The sequence below is a fragment of the Podarcis filfolensis genome, assembly GCF_964270895.1.
Source record: "Podarcis filfolensis genome assembly, chromosome: 5".
In the NCBI taxonomy this organism is placed as follows: domain Eukaryota; kingdom Metazoa; phylum Chordata; class Lepidosauria; order Squamata; family Lacertidae; genus Podarcis; species Podarcis filfolensis.
In genome coordinates, this window is record NC_139608.1 from 72,566,852 (window position 1) to 72,585,130 (window position 18,279).

The 18,279-nt window shown below is 44.2% G+C and overlaps 1 long non-coding RNA gene across 1 annotated transcript; it reads left to right on the plus strand.

Annotated features, from left to right (window-relative positions):
- Positions 1-3,511: 3,511 nt before the first annotated feature.
- Positions 3,512-8,373, plus strand: LOC310762889. Its single transcript, XR_014548286.1, has 3 exons — positions 3,512-4,370; positions 4,974-5,259; positions 7,004-8,373. It is a non-coding gene; the product is annotated as an uncharacterized lncRNA (long non-coding RNA).
- The last annotated feature ends 9,906 nt before the right edge of the window (positions 8,374-18,279 follow it).

Genomic DNA, 18,279 nt, shown 5'->3' on the forward strand with positions numbered 1-18,279 from the left:
ACACATAAGAGCTTGCTGGATCAGGCCAATGGCCCATCTAGTCTCGTATCCTGTTTGCACAATGCAAACAGGACCCAAGGGCAAGAGCACTCTCCCTTCCTCTGGCTTCCAGCAACTGATATTCAGAAGCGTCAGTGTCATAGCATGGGTTGCCAGCACCCAGGGACCACGCTCCGCCCACTTCTGCTGCCTGTCCCCTCCACCACTGGCATGTGGCCCTTGGGAAATTGCCTAGAAGGGAGAGTGGCCCTTGAGCTGAGAAAGGTTCTCTGGTCCTGCTTTGAGTGATGTTTTCCCTGTGTTTTCCAGCCCAACATGGTATAGACCAGCTTCTAGCGGCTGCCAAGGATCCCTTGACTGAAGGATCCATTAATTAAAAAACCCCTAATTTGTTGTTTAAATGATAAACCGTAATAGCTCCAGTGCAGCTGTTATAAACCACCAAGAAAATTATACCCAGCTGAAAGAGCCCATAATTAGGTATTTATATAGCAGATTGAAAGGACTTTGAGAGATAACACACTTTCTAAGGTCTGCACTTTTTAAAAGGCAACATGACAGAGCCATGAAATCAGAGGGCCATGGAAGCAACGGTAGATGCAGTGAGTGACATTTTTGAAGAGAAGGATTATCACCATTTTGCCCCATTGCGTGACCAAGCGCCACAACCCCCCACCAACTCAACTTTATGGAGAGAACCAGACAAGACAATAATTACTTTGGGTCACATCAGATGTAAGAGGTTTGGCAAAAGCGTTGGGTACAACCATTGACTGCTGGAAGTATACTTTTGGGGGTCAATCAAGCATAAAATAGTAGTGCTCCCACGGGATCACTGCCTTGAGGAGTGCTATGACCCTAGCCCCTGCCTGGGCGTCTGGACAGAAGCAACTCCTCCCTGATCCCTTTAACGGGATACCCCTTACCTTTGGAGGGGCAGGTAGAGGCTACAACCTCCCCTCCAACCAGGACCAATGTTCACCCAATGTTGAGTGTAGAAATGACATTTTTGAAGAGAAGGCCTGTCGCCATTTTGCCCCATTGGCATTCATCATGTCAATAGGCCCCAAAAGGGACTTACAGAAAATGAGTATGCCCAAGCATTTACTTCTTTAGAGATTGACCTGAGCAACTGTAATCGCGACCATCTGGTAACACTGAACCTGGTCTACCAAGAGAGATGGGTGTGTGCCTAAGCAGCTTTCTACACGTGTTAATTCTGAAAGAATATCTGCATGGGCTTCTGAGTGCATATCTCCATTGCAATGCACATCCAGTCCCTATTGAACTGACTGCATGAAGTTTTCATTGGAATAGGAATGCACACCTATCTCTGGGGCCAGTGTTTGTTACACAGAACTAGTTTCTAATAGCTGCAGCTGGAAAGCAAGTCAGAAATGCATGTCTGTGGGGAAGCTGTGAGGAGGAGAGGTCAACTGGATACTTGGGGTGCAGTTCCACCAGTAGGCTGTTGACAACCAGCTCAGACTCTCCTTCTTCTCATCCAGTTCCAGGAGGCAGTGGAGGTCTTGAACCAGGTCAGAAGTGGAGTGGATATGGGTTAACAAAACAAGACTTCCAGACAATACAGAGGTGCTTTTGCTCATTGGAAAGATGAGCATCTGAGATGATGCATACAACCTGTTTGGAATGGGGCACCATTCATCTTGAAGGATCATAGTCACAGCTTGGGAGCATTTCAGGAGGACCCAGCTTTGCTCCTGAATGGGTCAGCGTATGGCTTCTCCTGATGTGCTTGTTGTGCCCTTTCCTGAGAAAGGTAGTTGTCGCCACAGTCATGTACGCCTGAATCACATTCCAATTAGACTGCTGCATTGTGCTCAGTGTGGGGCTGCCTTTGAAAAGTGCTCAGAAGAAGAAGAGGAGTTTGGATTTGATATCCCGCTTTATCACTACCCCAAGGAGTCTCAAAGCGGCTAACAATCTCCTTTCCCTTCCTCCCCCACAACAAACACTCTGTGAGGTGAGTGAGGCTGAGAGACTTCAGAGAAGTGTGACTAGCCCAAGGTCACCCAGCAGCTGCATGTGGAGGAGCGGGGACGCGAACCCGGTTCCCCAGATTATGACTCTATCGCTCTTAACCACTACACCACACTGGCTCTCAGCAGAAACAGCAACTAGTGCAGAATGCTATGGCCAGAGGTTGATGGGAGCCTGCTTTCCAGAGCATGTTACTCTGCTTTCCAGAGCATGTTATTGAGTCCTGTCAGCAGAACCTTCCCTTCCAATGTCTCTAAAACATCCCTTTTCCTGCAGAGGGCTACCTTGCTATCATGTGGGATTGTGTGGCCAGCGCATGCCCACCTCATGCAACTCCCCAGTAATGTCTAGGAAATAAATGCGTGCTGTGAGGTCACTGCGTTCAGGTCTCCCCCCACCCACAGCCCCCTGCAAGCAACCACTAATGTGTTGGGAAGCAGGGCAGGGAAATGCTCAACATGATGGTGCCACATTGTACGTTTATTTTGCCAAACACTGAAATACTGCTGTCCTTTGAGGGGAGCACAAATTCTCCAAGCTGGATGAATCATCCATTTGGCTATCAGTTCTGCATGCCTGATTCAGACAACTTGTGGCTCGAGAGAAACCTAAGTGGGCAGAACATAACAAACAAACAAGAGAAAATGCACATATTGCCCCTAAACCCAGGTTGATCCACTTTCCTCTTAGCATTCAAAGTCGTCTGTTGATTTAATATTTTCAACCACATGATCTCCCTCTGTGTGTTTTAAGCATTTCACTGAGTGTGGGGGAAATCAGATGCATTAAGTGTAACTTGGCTCAGATTTTTTATTCAAGCTATTCTTTCCCTTCTCTCCCTTCCAGCTCCTGCTTGGAGAGGTTTTAATTCGTATGCAGATTTCTGCCTTGCGCAAAAGAGTTGCTTCTCCTCACTGAAGGTATTTGGACATCAAGGGTGGGGCAGTGAGTGGGAAGGAGCAAAACTCCCCCCCCTCCCAGGAGGGGGCTTTCAACCTTTGTGGAAAATAATGATGTATGAGACAGGGATTCTTTTGGAACCCGAAGAGTACATGACAGATAGAATAATATGGGGGCCAAACACTGTCATCCCAATTGAGACGGATGGTCTCATCTCATCTCACGGTGATTGTGAGCGGCCCAAGCTGAGATGAGCTTTCTTGCGACGGACATCATTTGGTGGCAGGTAATGTCTGCCAAACACGCGGTCCCTCAGTGGTAGCTTTCCATCCAAAGGGCGAGATCTTGACAGGAGCCAAGGCAGCCTTTGTGCAGGCCTTCATAGTGGGGTCCCAAAATGCTTTTTTTGGCATTATGATGCATGCTTGCCAGGAATGGCAAACCTTATACTAGGGTTGAGGGAACCCTCAGTGGCACAGCACACCATCAGCTTTATAAACCAACTTCAGTTTTCCCAGGCCTTCATTCATTCAAGTCCTGCCCCACTTCCTTTTCTGTTTTTTAGTATTATGAGAAAAGGCTGTTAATTTGTATGTGGGAAGATGAAACGCTGGAATCAAGGAGAGGTGATCACAATGTGAATGAGCTGGGCCTTCTTCATTCCAGTTTTAATGTCCGCAAACTTCAGACCCTGGTTCCCTTTGCTCCTTCCCCTCCCTGCCTTGCTGAACAGTGGCATGAAGATGGAGTCCTTTAAGTAGGACTATTTGGAGGAAGAGCCTATGACCGTGAGAGCTTCCAGGGCCAGGGATAAGAAATCTCTGCTTCTGAGAACAGGAAAAACAAACCAGCTGCATTAACTCCTTCTTTGGGGTCGTATATTTTAATCATAACAACCAAAGGTCTAAACTTCCTTTCTGAAAATGAGGAAATGACACAAGGCTTTGAATTGTAGAGTTTCGACTGCAACGCACTGAATGAACAGTGTTGAAACGGCCCCACAGTACTTTCATTGTGCCATATCTCTGTATCCAAAGCTTTGGGAACTGTTTGTTATAAAGAAAGGGCAACATCAATCATTCACTGTTGAACAGGCGGCCAGATGGGCAAGAGGGGGAACTAGCACAAATTTGTGGTGCAATCCTATGCACATCTAACTCTGAAGCCTTGCTCCCAGGTAAAGTGCCTTCAGCAACCTGCAGCCTTAGCCCATTCTTAAAACGAGATATTAAAATGCTAACTTCCCGACTCTGCAATTCTAAATCTGTGTTTGTCTTCTTCATAGGCTGGTCCACACATGCAGTTTATCACTTGGGAATGAAACACCCAGTGTTATTTTTCAGGTTGGATGAGGGATGATCGATCACGCACCACAAAATGTTCTTAGCATCTCAGGTGCAGAGGGCTTTGGTTCACACATTCAGCTGTACCATCTTCGAGTCAGGAAAAATCAGGTCCTGTGTTTGAATGTGGTTCTTGTTTACATCATAGAATCATAGAACTGTAAAGTTGGAAGGGGCCACAGAGATCATCTATATGATGTTTTTCATATTGTTTTTATTTACTTATTTTTCAAAAATTGTCCACACTTGTACAAAGCTGACAATTACCGGTAACAGAAATAGGCTGGTCTGTCCACATGACACTATTTTTGCTGTGATGTGCATTCAATTGTGCATCTACATTCTGCCGCAATTATTTCCCACTTCCAAGTAAATACCTTTTTTTAAAAAAAAAAACCCAGATGACTATAATTAGATCAAAGTGGTTAATTTGTTTTGTACTATCTGTCTCTGTCTCCCTCTGAGAATTGCTCTTTTAAAAACTTCTGTGAAATATTTCCTCCTTCTTGGAAAGTCAAATCTCTTTCCCTTCTCCACATGGGTCATACTGAAAAACATTAGGAAAAATGGTCAGCAATGATAGTACCTTACAGAGAGTGAGCATAATTAAAATTAGATGAAAGCTATTAACATCAACGTCCTGCCCTGGTTTATATGTTTTTTGTGTTTTGTATTTGTGTGAAACCATTTCTTACCTTTTTTTAAAAAAAATAGTATTGTTTCTATCAGTTTCAGATAAAATATATCTTTGCAAAGCTTTCTGTTTCTGGATGTGAAACTAGACAGATCTGGGACTGAACTTCTGAAGATTCTGTGAATCAAGAACCTAGAAACAAGGCAGCAATCTGAAGTCCTTGGGGTTTTAAAAACCACACCCCACCCCAGAAACCCCAACCTTCCTTAGGACATTTGAAAACATGATAACAGTTATGCTGGAAGAAACCAATGGCCCATCCAGTCCATTTCAGACATCCATTGCACATGTATAGATGACAGCTCAGGGCAGGGATTGCAGGTGAAGGGAAACAAATCAGGTAATGGGCACTGGGTGAAAACACTCCTACCCTTTCTCTGGTGTGTGCAGTAAATGTAAAACTGTGGCTTGAACTGCAGCAGGGGGAAGTGACCTTAGTGTGTTTTAAACCGCTGGCATGTATATGTCCTCGGTCCACAACAAACTGCCTTGTGGAAGTGGCCGTGCCATCTGCCGCAAATGGAAGACACACTTCCTTCTGCACAGGATCAGGCTGACCATCTTATAAAACTTTGCTGGGATCATAAGAACGTTAGTCATGGTGTGTAGAAAGCCATGTGCATATTCAAATGTTGGTGTTTCAGTTCACAGTGCGACTGATCATATAAGCATGACATGGGAGGATGTGGTTGATGGGCATTTAGCCAGATGGAGCCCTACATTGGACAATATAATTTTTTTTAGAGTGACAAATACAAACCCCATAAGGAATATATGCACTGGGGGAGGGGAGGACATTGGTGGCAAACCAAAACATTATGGGATGCAGAAGGCACTGTGGTCTGAACCACTGAGCCTCTTGGGCTTGCCGATCAGAAGGCTGGCAGTTTGAATCCCTGTAACGGAGCTCCCATTGCTTTATCCCAGCTTCTGCCAACCTAGTAGTTCGAAAGCACGCCAGTGCAAGTAGATAAATAGGCACTGCTGTGGTGGGAAGGTAAATGGTGTTTCCGTGCGCTCTGGTTTCTGTCATGGTGTTCCATTGTGCCAGAAGCAGTTTAGTCATGCTGGCCACATGACCTGGAAAGCTGTCTGTGGACAAACACCGGCTCCCTCGGCCTGAAAGCAAGATGGGTGCCGCAACCCCATAGTCGCCTTTGGCTGGACTTAACTGTCCAGGGGACCTTTACTTTTACCTTTTTTACAGCCCAGGTACAAAAAATAATTCTGGTAATTCTGGGGTGTCTGGTCTCCCCACTTTGCAAAAGGTTGCCAATTTTAAAAGTGAATTAATTCAGTGCCAAGCATTTACATACAGAGCAAAGCTGCTCTACAAACCTGGTTATACCTGGAGAGTCATCAGAAAATATAACCTTGCCCACACTTCTCCCTGCTCTGAGTAAAATGGGAAGCTGTTGGCCTTTCTGAGTTTAAATACTACACATATGGTTGCCAAACGAACAACAGACACACCTAGATCAGGTGTGGGGAAGCTTTGGCCCTTCAGATGTTACTGAACTATAACTCCCATTGCCCCTGTCCATCGGCCATGTTTGCTTGTGGGGGGTTGGGAGTTGTAGTTCAGCAACATCGCAAGGGCCAAGCTTTTCCATGCCTTAGATGAATACTTGAATGTTTTAATGTTATTTACAGTCAAAACAAAGGTCAGTAATAGCAAAACAATTCCCTTACATTAATCTTCCTTGGCCATTCTTCATTCTGTTTCTCTCTCCCCCCCCCCCCGCCCTGAACTATGGACAGCATGGACATTCTGCCAGGGCCAGGGCTTTTTTTCTAAATGAAGCTAATCAGATATATTTTAACTCTTTATTCAATGGAAAAGTCACACTTTATTATGCTAGAAGCAATCATGCATTAAATAGCTAACAGAACAATTCCAGACATGTCTCCTCAGCAGTAAATCCCACTGGATTAAATGGAGTTTATTCCTAGGTTATAGGGTTGCTATCTTGTAAGTGTGCATAGGATTGAAGCCGAAACAGCCACTCTCACATCTGCCTAGTATTTTCTGAGCCCCGGCTAAGCACACTATTTGTTTTTCCAGACCACACTTTGCATTTTCCCAGACCACAAACCACATGGATTGTAGGCCTGCCTTGCCGTTTCAGGCAGGAGCCACGCCAGGAAAACGTCCACCCCACCCCTGCAATCTGTGTGACTCTAAAAGGTTTGGGAAGTCAGCCTCCCAGGTTTTAAGTCTCTCGACAAGCTGACATCTCCTCGAAGCAAGGACATTCAAGGACTCCTTGAAGCCAGTCTATCAGTGGCTGGGACTGATGCCACGGCCACTCGGGTAAACCAAACAGTTTGCCTTTTGTAACAGGGGTTTTCTCCGACGAGGCAGCATTGGGGAAGAAAGCACAAATATTTAGTTTCACAATTCAAGCATTGTTTCAGATCACAGAAGTTCGCTGTACATTGTGAGTCAATGGCACGCAAACTATGAGAAATCTAGGCATCTATTTTTAAATATGCAGAAGGTCCCCGGGTCATTCTCTCCTGCTTCTGTTGCTAGCTTTCTACAAAAGGCCTAAGCAAACAAGGGGGTTAGCTTTAGGACAAGCTGTGTATTAAATAGGACTGCTTCTTGCACCTTCATTCTCTGAACACATCTGGCTATGTTTCTCAAGCCCTCTGGCTTGCAGTTTAACTTGGATCACTTTCATCTGTCCGCTACTTATATTTTAAGGGAGCAGCACCCTCTTCTGGCAAACTGAAAGAATAACTGCCAGGCAGTCCTGATCTGAATTTGTGCATTACACACAATGTTCTCAGCATCAAATTCAACCCTATAATTCAGTGCACGTCTAGGCAGAAAGTTCCTGTGTTGGTTCAATGTGCCCATACCAAATCAGGAGCTTCAGGAGGAAGTTTCCGTCACGGAGTAAGGATGAATAAAACATTGCTTTAATTAACAAATTAATTAAAAGGATCTTTTCCAAGGATCTCAAGGTGATTTATGTAGAAGAAATAACAAATAGACAAGACACAAAAGGAAAAGAGGTGGGGGAGGGAAGAGGAAAACAAGCAAACTCAGCCACCAGTTCTCCAAGTTCACAAAGTTCTAATATGAAGCTTGAATGAACATTTCAGGGACAGGAGGAACAAAATGGAGCTGGTCTCCTGGCAGTGGTGGAGTGATCCTACAGTCCACTTCTCCCTCTGCTGTAGCCTGATGGAATGGCTGCTGTGAGATGTCAGTAGATGGACAGAAAAGAGAACTCAACAAATTGTTCTCTCAGCAAAGCATGGTCCCTGTTCTTTTCTTTCCTTTTGCTACGGCCAGGTACCGACCACATTCCACCATGCAGAACAGCAAGCTTTGCATCCAAGCGCCACACCCCTCATGTTAAGCCCCTATTACTGAAATGTAGGAAAACAGCTCAACAACTTTCAGGTTTTCTTTACAAAAAGCTGAACAATTTTGGGGGGGGTTCCTAAAAAGGGGTGGGGGTGTCCCAGTTTTTACTTTTTGAAATATGGCAACCCTATGAAATGAGCCTTCTCAAATTTGCATGAGTAACACCGAGTGAACATCCCAAGGGAAATGTTCCTCCTCTTCCTTCCTTTGAAGTGCCTGAGCATCTGCTTAATGGAGTCCTCCGCTGCTTACAGATTAGTCCCAGGTGCCCCTCAGGAAGCACCACTTACTTGAGCCACGAGGACATCTTAGCACCGCAGCAGAGACTCTCATCACCTGGCAGAAGTTTTAAACTCAGCAAGTGTTGGGAAACTGGGGAGGGGGAGAATGCAGGGAGTGGCACCCAAAAAAGATAGAAATAAGTAAACTGGCATCCCTCACACCAGTCGTTGGCAAGATCTTCTGACACTCGCACAAGTGGAACCATCAGGAGAGTGCCTGAGCAAGTGCATTTTTCTCTTTTGGACGAACCACCACCAGGAAGGATTTAAATGAGGGGTAAGCAACCTTTTTCAGCTGTAGGCTAGTCCACCGTCCCTCAGACCATGTGGTGGGCCAGACTATATTTTTTGGGGGGAAATGAATGAATTCTTATGCCCCACAAATAACCCAGAGATGCATTTTAAATAAAAGGACACATTCTACTCATGTAAAAACACGCTGATTCCCAGACCGTACACGGGCCGGATTGAGAAGGCAAATTGGCCGCATCTGGCCCCTGGGCCTTAGTTTGCCTACCCCTGCTTTAAATGAAATTCTTTGGACTGCAACTCCTACCATCACCATTGGCCCATGCTGTCTAGGGCTGATGGAAGCTAGTCCAACAACTCCTGACATATATTAAATTAGATTTATTATATATATAAAAAAACCACCCAGCCTTGGTAGATCAAGGTTAAGGCCTCTGTACAATCCTGTATACATGTACTCAGAAGGAATTCCGCTGAATTCTGTGGGAATTATCCCCAGCAAGCTGTGTGCAGGGCTGCAGTCTAAATTCCCACAAGGTGATATATTTTACTGATTGGTGCTGTCAGGGGCTCGGGAGCAGGAGCACAGGGGAGAGAGGAAATGGAGAGTGAAGGGGAAGAATCCGAGGGCAGCGTAGGGGAGTATGACAGTGACCCGAGAGATTCCATGAGCTTCTCCAGCGAATCAGAAGATTCCCAGAAGGGGGCGCCGATGGTCAGGGCAAGGGGGGTCCCAGGGGGGACCCACCAGAAACAAGGAGCCAGCGGGGAACCCCAAAGCAGCAGCGGGGGATCAGGACCAGTTTCCCCACCAGAGCGTAGTGGGGGGGAAGAGTCACATGTGTCAGGACCAGCGTCTCCTCCAGCGGGGAGAGAAGATGAGTCAGGGCTGACCACGCCTCCATCGGAGAGTGGGGGAACGGAGGGGAGGTCAGTTGCAGCTAGCCTCCCCGAAGGGGGAAGCAGTGACAGCAGCAGTGAAACGGTCAGGAGGAAAGCTGCTGGCTGGGCGCGCGCGCCAAGTTCAAATGTACAGGCGCGGGGGACAGCAGGAGACCCGGATTGGGAACCAGCTCCTAAAGCCCGCCGGAGGGAGGGGGAAGGCTCAGGGGATTCAGCGTCAGAAGAGTCTAGAAAGGGCGAGACCCCGACGGACAGGCGGAACCAGAGGCGGAAAGAACAGAGGAAGAGGTGGAGCAAGGCTAGAGTCTTAAACTGGTGTCTGGGGGGAGGAGATTCAGACGGAGCATCAGCGGTCTAAACTTTGAGACGTAGAGCTGCACACTGCGGCTCTGGAAGTGAAACTGAACTTCAATAAAGACTTTCGTACTTAACAACGAAGCGGCGTTGGTCCTTTGTGAGCTGGGACCTCGGGCAGCTCTGACAGGTGCGCTTTGACTGGGAATTCCCACAAGAAAGCGATGGATGAAATGGGACATGCACACATGCACGCACACTTACATTGCTTTTTTATTTTAGCACAGGGGGCTAACCATCCCAATGAGCCCAACTTGGCTTCCATGCATGTTTCATGTTCGGCTAATCGTCTGCCATGCGCCTACCATTACCTCCTGTGACTTCCGGTCCTTGGGAGGATTCTTGCAGATTGTGCCGATCTGCCTCCATTGGACGTCTACAGGAACGCTGTGTCCTTAGCTGGAACTCCATAAAATAATATACAGTTGAGACACTATCTTTTAGAAGCAATCTTTCTTTAGGTTGTGGTTAAATGTCTAGATTCTTATCGATTTTTTTTAAAATTATTATTATTATTATTATTATTATTATTATTATTATTATTATTTAAGTTTAATAAGCTTCCCAGAGCTGTTTGAGAAGTTCTGGACAATAAATATAAGCAAAATGAAAATAATGCCCCAGATTTGTTACATTTTCAAGCGGAATTGAGTTTTCCTTAGATAAACAAACATTGTCACCAGCATTTTGGGTGGGCTTTTAAAACTGAATGGAGAGGTTTGCTTGCACCAGACCTCGGCACAGTATACCTGAAGGAGAGCATCTCCACCACCATCGTTCAGCCTGGACACTGAGGTCCAGCACCGAGGGCCTTCTGGTGGTTCCCTCACTGCGAGAAGCCAAGTTACAGGGAACCAGGCAGAGGGCCTTCTCGGTAGTGGCACCTGCCCTGTGGAACACCCTCCCATCAGATGTCAAGGAAATAAACAGCTATCCGACTTTTAGAAGACATCTGAAGGCAGCCCTGTTTAGGGAAGTTTTTAATGTTTGATCTTTTATTGTGTTTTTAATGTTCTGTTGGGAGCTACCCAGAGTGGCTGGGGAAACCTGTGTTTCAATGACTCCCCTGGCCCTGGAGTAACGGAAGAAGCTGCTGCACAAGTATTTCATGTGTTCTTCTGGATTGCAGAGTGTGAGCTGAAATCGAAAGGTTGGTTCCAAAGGAAGGTTTATCTTAGTGGAAAGGGCAGGTGGGGATCCCAGAACATACTGAAACCAGCCAGATGTATGCTGGTTTGAGACGTGGACCAAAATTCAAAAAGCTATGGATCAGAGCATGTGTTCTAACAAAAGCAAACTCCTAAGGCCTCAAGTGGGAGATTTGGATGCTCAAGCAATGCAGGGCCAGGTCCAAAACCTGATGAAAGGAGCACTCAGAGTTCGGAGGACAAAAAGCCCTCTGCTAGGACTGAAGGGTGTGGGAGGGGGAGGTCGCTAAACAGGAACAGTTCTGTGAGTTAAAAAACATATTCTTCTTTTTTCTTTTTTTAAAAAGAGCAAATAGTGTTCCTCCTACACAGCTGGAAAAGAGCTTACAGGGAGGAAAACGGCTTTGCTGTGTAGTTGACTAGGTCAGATTGTCGGATGACCAGGGGTTGCAGAGGTTCAGCTGCAAGGTGGATAGGATACATTGCATCGCTCAGACACGGGAGCACTTCCACATAAAGCTCTGTACATGATACAGGAAAGATTGTGCAAATATCGCCGGCATTTGGGGCACAGTCTATTGGGAATTAACACGTGGAACAGGGTCAAATGGTAAAGTTTTCTCTGGCCTGTCTTGCTTTACAAAGGTCTTTTTGGCTGCTTTCCCATGCAGGGCTGTTTTTAAATGGGAAGTTCAAAATGTCCCCTCCATCCCTACCAGACAGGTAGCGTAGCTGGGGACCAGGGGAAAACCAATCTTGCAGTCTCTGGTACCACCTCTCCCATTGTTTAAAGTCAACCCAAAATGATAAATTGCTGAAGTGAGGCTTTGTTTTGGATCCAGACTGAAGCAAAAAGGCAGCCCAAGGCCCTGAACTGAAGTAACCCACTATCCAAAGTGTCAAAACAGGTTCCAAAGATATTTTTCCACCTGTGTACATGCCTAGTAGTTCAGAACAATTATACCGCTTGCAAGAGTTGTTAATTTAACTTTAGCCATTTCCAGCAAAGTTTCATAAACACACTGCGATCTTCATTTCAAGCCCAATGGGAAGTGATACGAAAAAAGCCTGAGGTGCTATCACTTGAGGTGATATCAAGCAACAGGAGACTTATTTGCTGTGGCATCTGTGAGAAGGAGGAGGAGGAGGAGGAGAAGAAGAAGAAGAGGAGGAGGAGGAGGAGTTTGGATTCGATATCCTGCTTTTTCACTACCCTAAGGAGTCTCAAAGTGGTTAACAATCTCCTCTCCCTTCCTCCCCCACAACAAACACTCTGTGAGGTGAGTGAGGCTGAGAGACTTCAGAGAAGTGTGACTAGCCCAAGGTCACCCAGCAGCTGCATGTGGAGGAGTGGAGACATGAACCCGGTTCACCAGATTACAAAACTACCGCTCTTAACCACTAAACCACACAGAACCAATTGACGTCTACAAACTGTTGTTCTATACTGCAGTCTTCAAGTGCTGAATATTCCTTTGTGAGACAGGCACCTCTACTTCACCTCAACATCTATAACCCATGAGTGGGAATCTGTGGCCCTCCAGATGTTGTTGGACTACAACTCCTATCATCCCTGATCATTGGCCACGTTGGCTGGGGCTCATGGGATTTGGAGTCCAACAATGTCTGTCGAGTTAGAGGCTCCCATCCCTGCAGAGCCAGTCTTAATATACTGTGGTTATCATTATAAAGTAGATGGAAGCTATACAATACTGTGCTTCTCTTCTAATATGTGTAGATCCTTCACAAGCTTTTGTGTTTTGAATTTGTTTGTTTTTTTTGAATTTGTTTTTGATGTTTCAGTGCCGAATGTCATCATTCAGATTATACTGTGGTAATTGACATCATTGAGAAACATGCTTCAAATTCCCTTGTAATCTCACCAAAATGGTCTGCTTGCTTATCTGTACATTCTAGAAGCATTACTGGCCAAGTCATAAGAATTCTTTACTCTGCCCATTAACAAGCAGATATTAAGAGGTTTTTCCCCCAGAAGGGGACCACTATATAGAATAACTATTTTTATTCAATTTCATTTTGTCTATTTGCAAGTCAAAATGTTCCTCACCTGCATTATATCCTTAAAATATTGAGCTTTAATCCTTGTTCTTTTACGTTTCCACAGTTCTATATGACTTTAGAGTTAATTTGGCCTTAATTATTCTTTTGAAGCCGCCAAAAGCAAATGTAAATGTGAAAGGCTTTGCAGAGACTCTTCTTTCGTAGATTAGTCTGGATAGTACATTCTGTATTCTCATAGAAGTAACTGTAATTTTATGCCACTCTCTACTAATTTGGATTTTCAATTATTTAAACCCCCTGGAGCAAAACTTTTAAGTTCCATAATAAGAGTAACTGCATTACCCAATATTATTTCCATTTTCTCTTTCCATCTTTTGCTCAAATTTATATTCTTCAACCCAGTTAGTGACCATAACAAGGGATGTTTTAAAAGTGTATGCTACAATTTTTTTTTTTCTGGTGAAGAATACTGAGATTGTCCAATTGCTTTTCAAGTCTGAGTCAGGGGGTAGTTAGCCTCATTATGATTCTTACACGAAGCAAATCTTGTTGCACAAAGCAGAACATGAATAAACAGTTATTAAGCCTTGTATGCTATTAGGTCTATTGTGCTTAAAGATAAAGCCTGGCGGATGTTTAGTTTTCCCCAAATCCTATTCCGTTAACATTTTTTTCCACATTTCTTTGTCCTGAGAAATAATACTCTGGGATTTCTTTTCTGACTTTAAGTCTTCTCAGCAGTGCTTTTTTTCTGGGGGGACACAGGGGTACACATAACCCTAAACATTTTGTGAATCTAAGTTTGGCCTCATTGAGGGGCAGTATTTCAATATGAGTAGGAAAATGAGAGTACCCCTAAACATTTTTAAAAGAAAAAAATGACTTCTCCTCAGTAAAGGTAAAGGTAAAGGTAAAGGGACCCCTGACCATTAGGTCCAGTCGTGACCAACTCTGGAGTTGCGGTGCTCATCTCGCTTTATTGGCCGAGGGAGCCGGCGTACAGCTTCTGGGTCATGTGGTCAGCATGACTAAGCCGCTTCTGGTGAACCAGAGCAGCACACAGAAATGCTGTTTACCTTCCCGCCGGAGCAGTACCTATTTATCTAATTGCACTTTGACATGCTTTCGAACTGCTAGGTTGGCAGGAGCAGGGACCGAGCAATGGGAGCTCACCCCGTTGCAGGGATTCGAACCGCCGACCTTCTGATCGGCAAGCCCTAGGCTCTGTGGTTTAACCCACAGCGCCACCCGCGTGCCTAACTGCTCCTCAGTACTTTTAATTATTTGTCTGTTTCCCTCCTCCCTCCACCGAGAAATTGGAATAATGTTTAAACTGAACCTACATTCCGGAGTCCCGGTCTATAGACTTCCTCCTAGTGGATGAACCTGCCCATATATTATCATCAAAGGCTCTGCTGCTCAATACATGGCCAAGTTACGGGTGGGCATGAGAGACAAAGGCCATTCAGTTGTGGCACCTAAAGCGGGAGAAAGCCCTCTTGAGACAGAGCAGCCTATCCTCGTTGCTCATAGGTCTTTGGTGGAGCAGCAGCGAAGGCCTAGTGGTACCAGCAGGTGCTTAGCCATGCGTGTAGACTAATTCTGCACATAGCTGTTTCCTTGTGGTTTGAGGTAGATTTTTTTGTCTATAATTATTGCTTCAGGGCTGCTTTCGTTGTTTTATGGTTAGCCACTTTGAAGGTTTTTGGAGGAAACGGTGGAATTAAGACGTTTTAATGAGGGAATGCATTTACACACACAAAATGAGTAACTAGTCTTCCAGAGGCTCATGTTGAATAGAGGGTAAAGAATTGCTGGCCAGGTCTCTTCCCACTGACCTCAAGGTGGGCTGCCAATAATCCCGCAGCCACCATTTCCCCTCCACACTTCCACATTCCACAGATGGGGGAGGGTAGTGAAGTGAGATGTGCTTCAGGAGGTGGGTTTGGCCCTAGGATCTCCAGTTGTTGACCCTTAACTTACTCATAAGCCCCAGACTTTCTGCTGACAAAATAATCCTGGACGCTGTGAGGACCTGCCTGAAAGTGCCAAAATTCCAGTTTTGAAGTCAGCAAAGCTAGTTCCTCTTATTTGTTACCTATATTCCTGGGTCCGTCATTGCCAAATAAATGGCACAATGCTCTTCATATTAATTCAGAAATTAGCTCCAGTGAGTTCAGTGGGTTTTGCTCCCAAATAATGATGTTCAGGCTTAAATCTGGGGTGGGGAAGCTGGGGCCCTTCAGTTATTGCTGAGGTCCTCCTCTGAGGGTCTTCTGCTGGTTCCCTCACTGCGAGAAGCAAAGTTACAGGGAACGAGGCAGAGGGCCTTCTCGGTGGTGGCACCCTTCCTGTGGAACACCCTTCCTTCAGATGTCAAGGAGATAAAGAACTATACAACTTTTAGAAGACATCTGAAGGCAACCCTGTATCAGGAAGTTTTTAATGTTTGATGCTATATTATATTTTATATATTTTCTGTAAGCCGCCCAGATTGGCTGGGGAAACCCAGCAAGATGGGCAGGCTATAAATTATTATTATTATTATTATTATTATTATTATTATTATTATTATATTCACTAAATTGCCTCTGGATTTAAACCCACCTATCTGTTGTTGTTGTTTTTTTTATAAATTTTTTATTGGTTTTTCAACACAAATTAAAAGACAATACAACACAATACATAAACAAACAAACATATAAACACGTATAATTTCTTGACCTTTCTTTCCTAAAACCTTTCAGCGACTTCCCCATACCTCCCCTTTCTGCATCCCTGTTTTAAATCATTCCAGCAACCCCTAACTTCAATTTCATATAGCTCTTTCTTTACATCTTTTTTCTCATATCCATGTTTGTCACTGCAATTCTATTTTGCATTACCCAAGACATTTTAACATTCATTAATTTTACACCAATTCTTAAGATAAACTTTAAATTTCTTCCAATCTTCTTCCACCGTCTCTTTCCCTTGGTCACGGATTCTGCCAGTCATCTCCGCCAGTCCCATGTAGTCGATCACCTTGGTCTGCCACTCTTCCAGTGTGGGTAGTTCTTGTGTCTTCCAATACTTTGCTAAAAGTACTCTTGCTGCTGTTGTAGCATACATAAAAAACGTCCTATCTTTCCTTGACACCAATTGACCTACCATGCCCAGGAGAAAAGCTTCTGGTTTCTTCACGAAAGTGCATTTAAGCACCTTTTTCATTTCATTATAAATCATTTCCCAGAAGACCTTAATCCTAGGGCACGTCCACCAAAGGTGGTAAAAGGTACCTTCAGTTTCCTTACATTTCCAACATTTGTTATTGGGCGTGTGGTAAATTTTTGCCAGCTTGACTGGGGTCATGTACCACCTATATATCATTTTCATAATGTTCTCTCTTAAGGCATTACATGCCGTGAACTTTATACCGGTGGTCCATAACTGTTCCCAGTCAGCAAACATAATATCATGTCCAATGTCTTGTGCCCATTTGATCATAGCTGATTTAACCGTCTCATCCTGTGTATTCCATTTCAACAGCAAGTTATACATTCTTGACAAATTCTTAGTACTGGGTTCTAAAAGCTCTGTTTCTAATTTCGACCTCTCCACCTGGAAGCCAATTTTCCTGTCCAATTTAAAAATTTCATTTATCTGATAGTAATGAAGCCAGTCTCTTACTTTTGACTTCAATTTCTCATAGCTCTGCAATTTCACTTTTCCCTCCTCATGTTCTATAATTTCCCAATATTTTGGCCATTTGGATTCCATATTAAGTTTTTTCACTTCCTTAGCTTCCATTGGTGACAACCACCTGGGGGTTTTGTTTTCCAACAAATCTTTGTAACGAATCCAAACATTATATAATGCTTTCCTAACAATATGGTTTTTGAAACCTTGATGAATTTTAACCTTGTCATACCATATATATGCATGCCAGCCAAATCTGTTATTGAACCCTTCCAAATCTAAAATGTCTGTGTTTTCAAGAAGCAGCCAACTTTTCAGCCAGCAGAAAGCCACTGATTCATAATACAACTTTAAGTCCGGCTGGGCAAACCCCCCTCTTTCTTTTGCATCAGTTAGTATCTTAAATTTTATTCTGGGCTTTTTGCCCTGCCAGACAAATCTAGATATATCTTTTTGCCACCTCTTGAAACAATCCATTTTATCCAAAATCTGCAATGTTTGAAACAAAAACAACATTCTCGGCAAGACATTCATCTTAATAACAGCGATTCGGCCTAACAAGGAAAGTCTCAAATTTGACCATACTTCTAAATCTTTCTTAACTTCTGACCAACATTTCTCATAGTTGTCTTTGAATAAATTCACATTCTTAGATGTCTTAGATGTCTTAGATGTCAAATTAATCCCCACCTTCTTTAAACCCACCTATCTGTTGTTCCATTTACGGTACTATTAGTAAACAAATATTTTGGCTTTAGAATTGACTTGTGGCATCTCCAGAAAGGGTAGTATTAATTATTATTCATTATTTATTACCCATTTGGGAGAGCAGCTGGCAGCTATGATTACAGTTTCTGTGATTCATTTTAACATTTGCCAGCGAATTTGCCAGTGCACAGATTTAGAAGAGTGGTACCAATAATAATAATAATAATAATCCAGAATACCCCAGGTTTCTTACAGAAAGCCTCCTGTTTTAGTGTTGTGCATTGAGGGGAAAGACTATACCCTGGGGGACACTTTAGAAGGACAGATACCTTTTAAAAATAAGAATCCAGCTTCATAAATACATATTGGCTGCAATAAAACAAGCTGATGTTAGACGTCTCTCTCGCAAAAGACTGCGATGCCGGCTTCCAAGTATCATAAGCTGACCTACACTTGGCTCCCACACTTCACTCTGAAGGGGGAGGGGTCACATGTGTAATTATTTGCAGCTGTTTTCGTTCTTTCCACTCTCCATGTAAGCACTGGCAATTAGTGTGCAAACTGACTAGACTCTGGGCTAAGCTAGACGACTTCCTAGGAAAGATATATCCGGAGT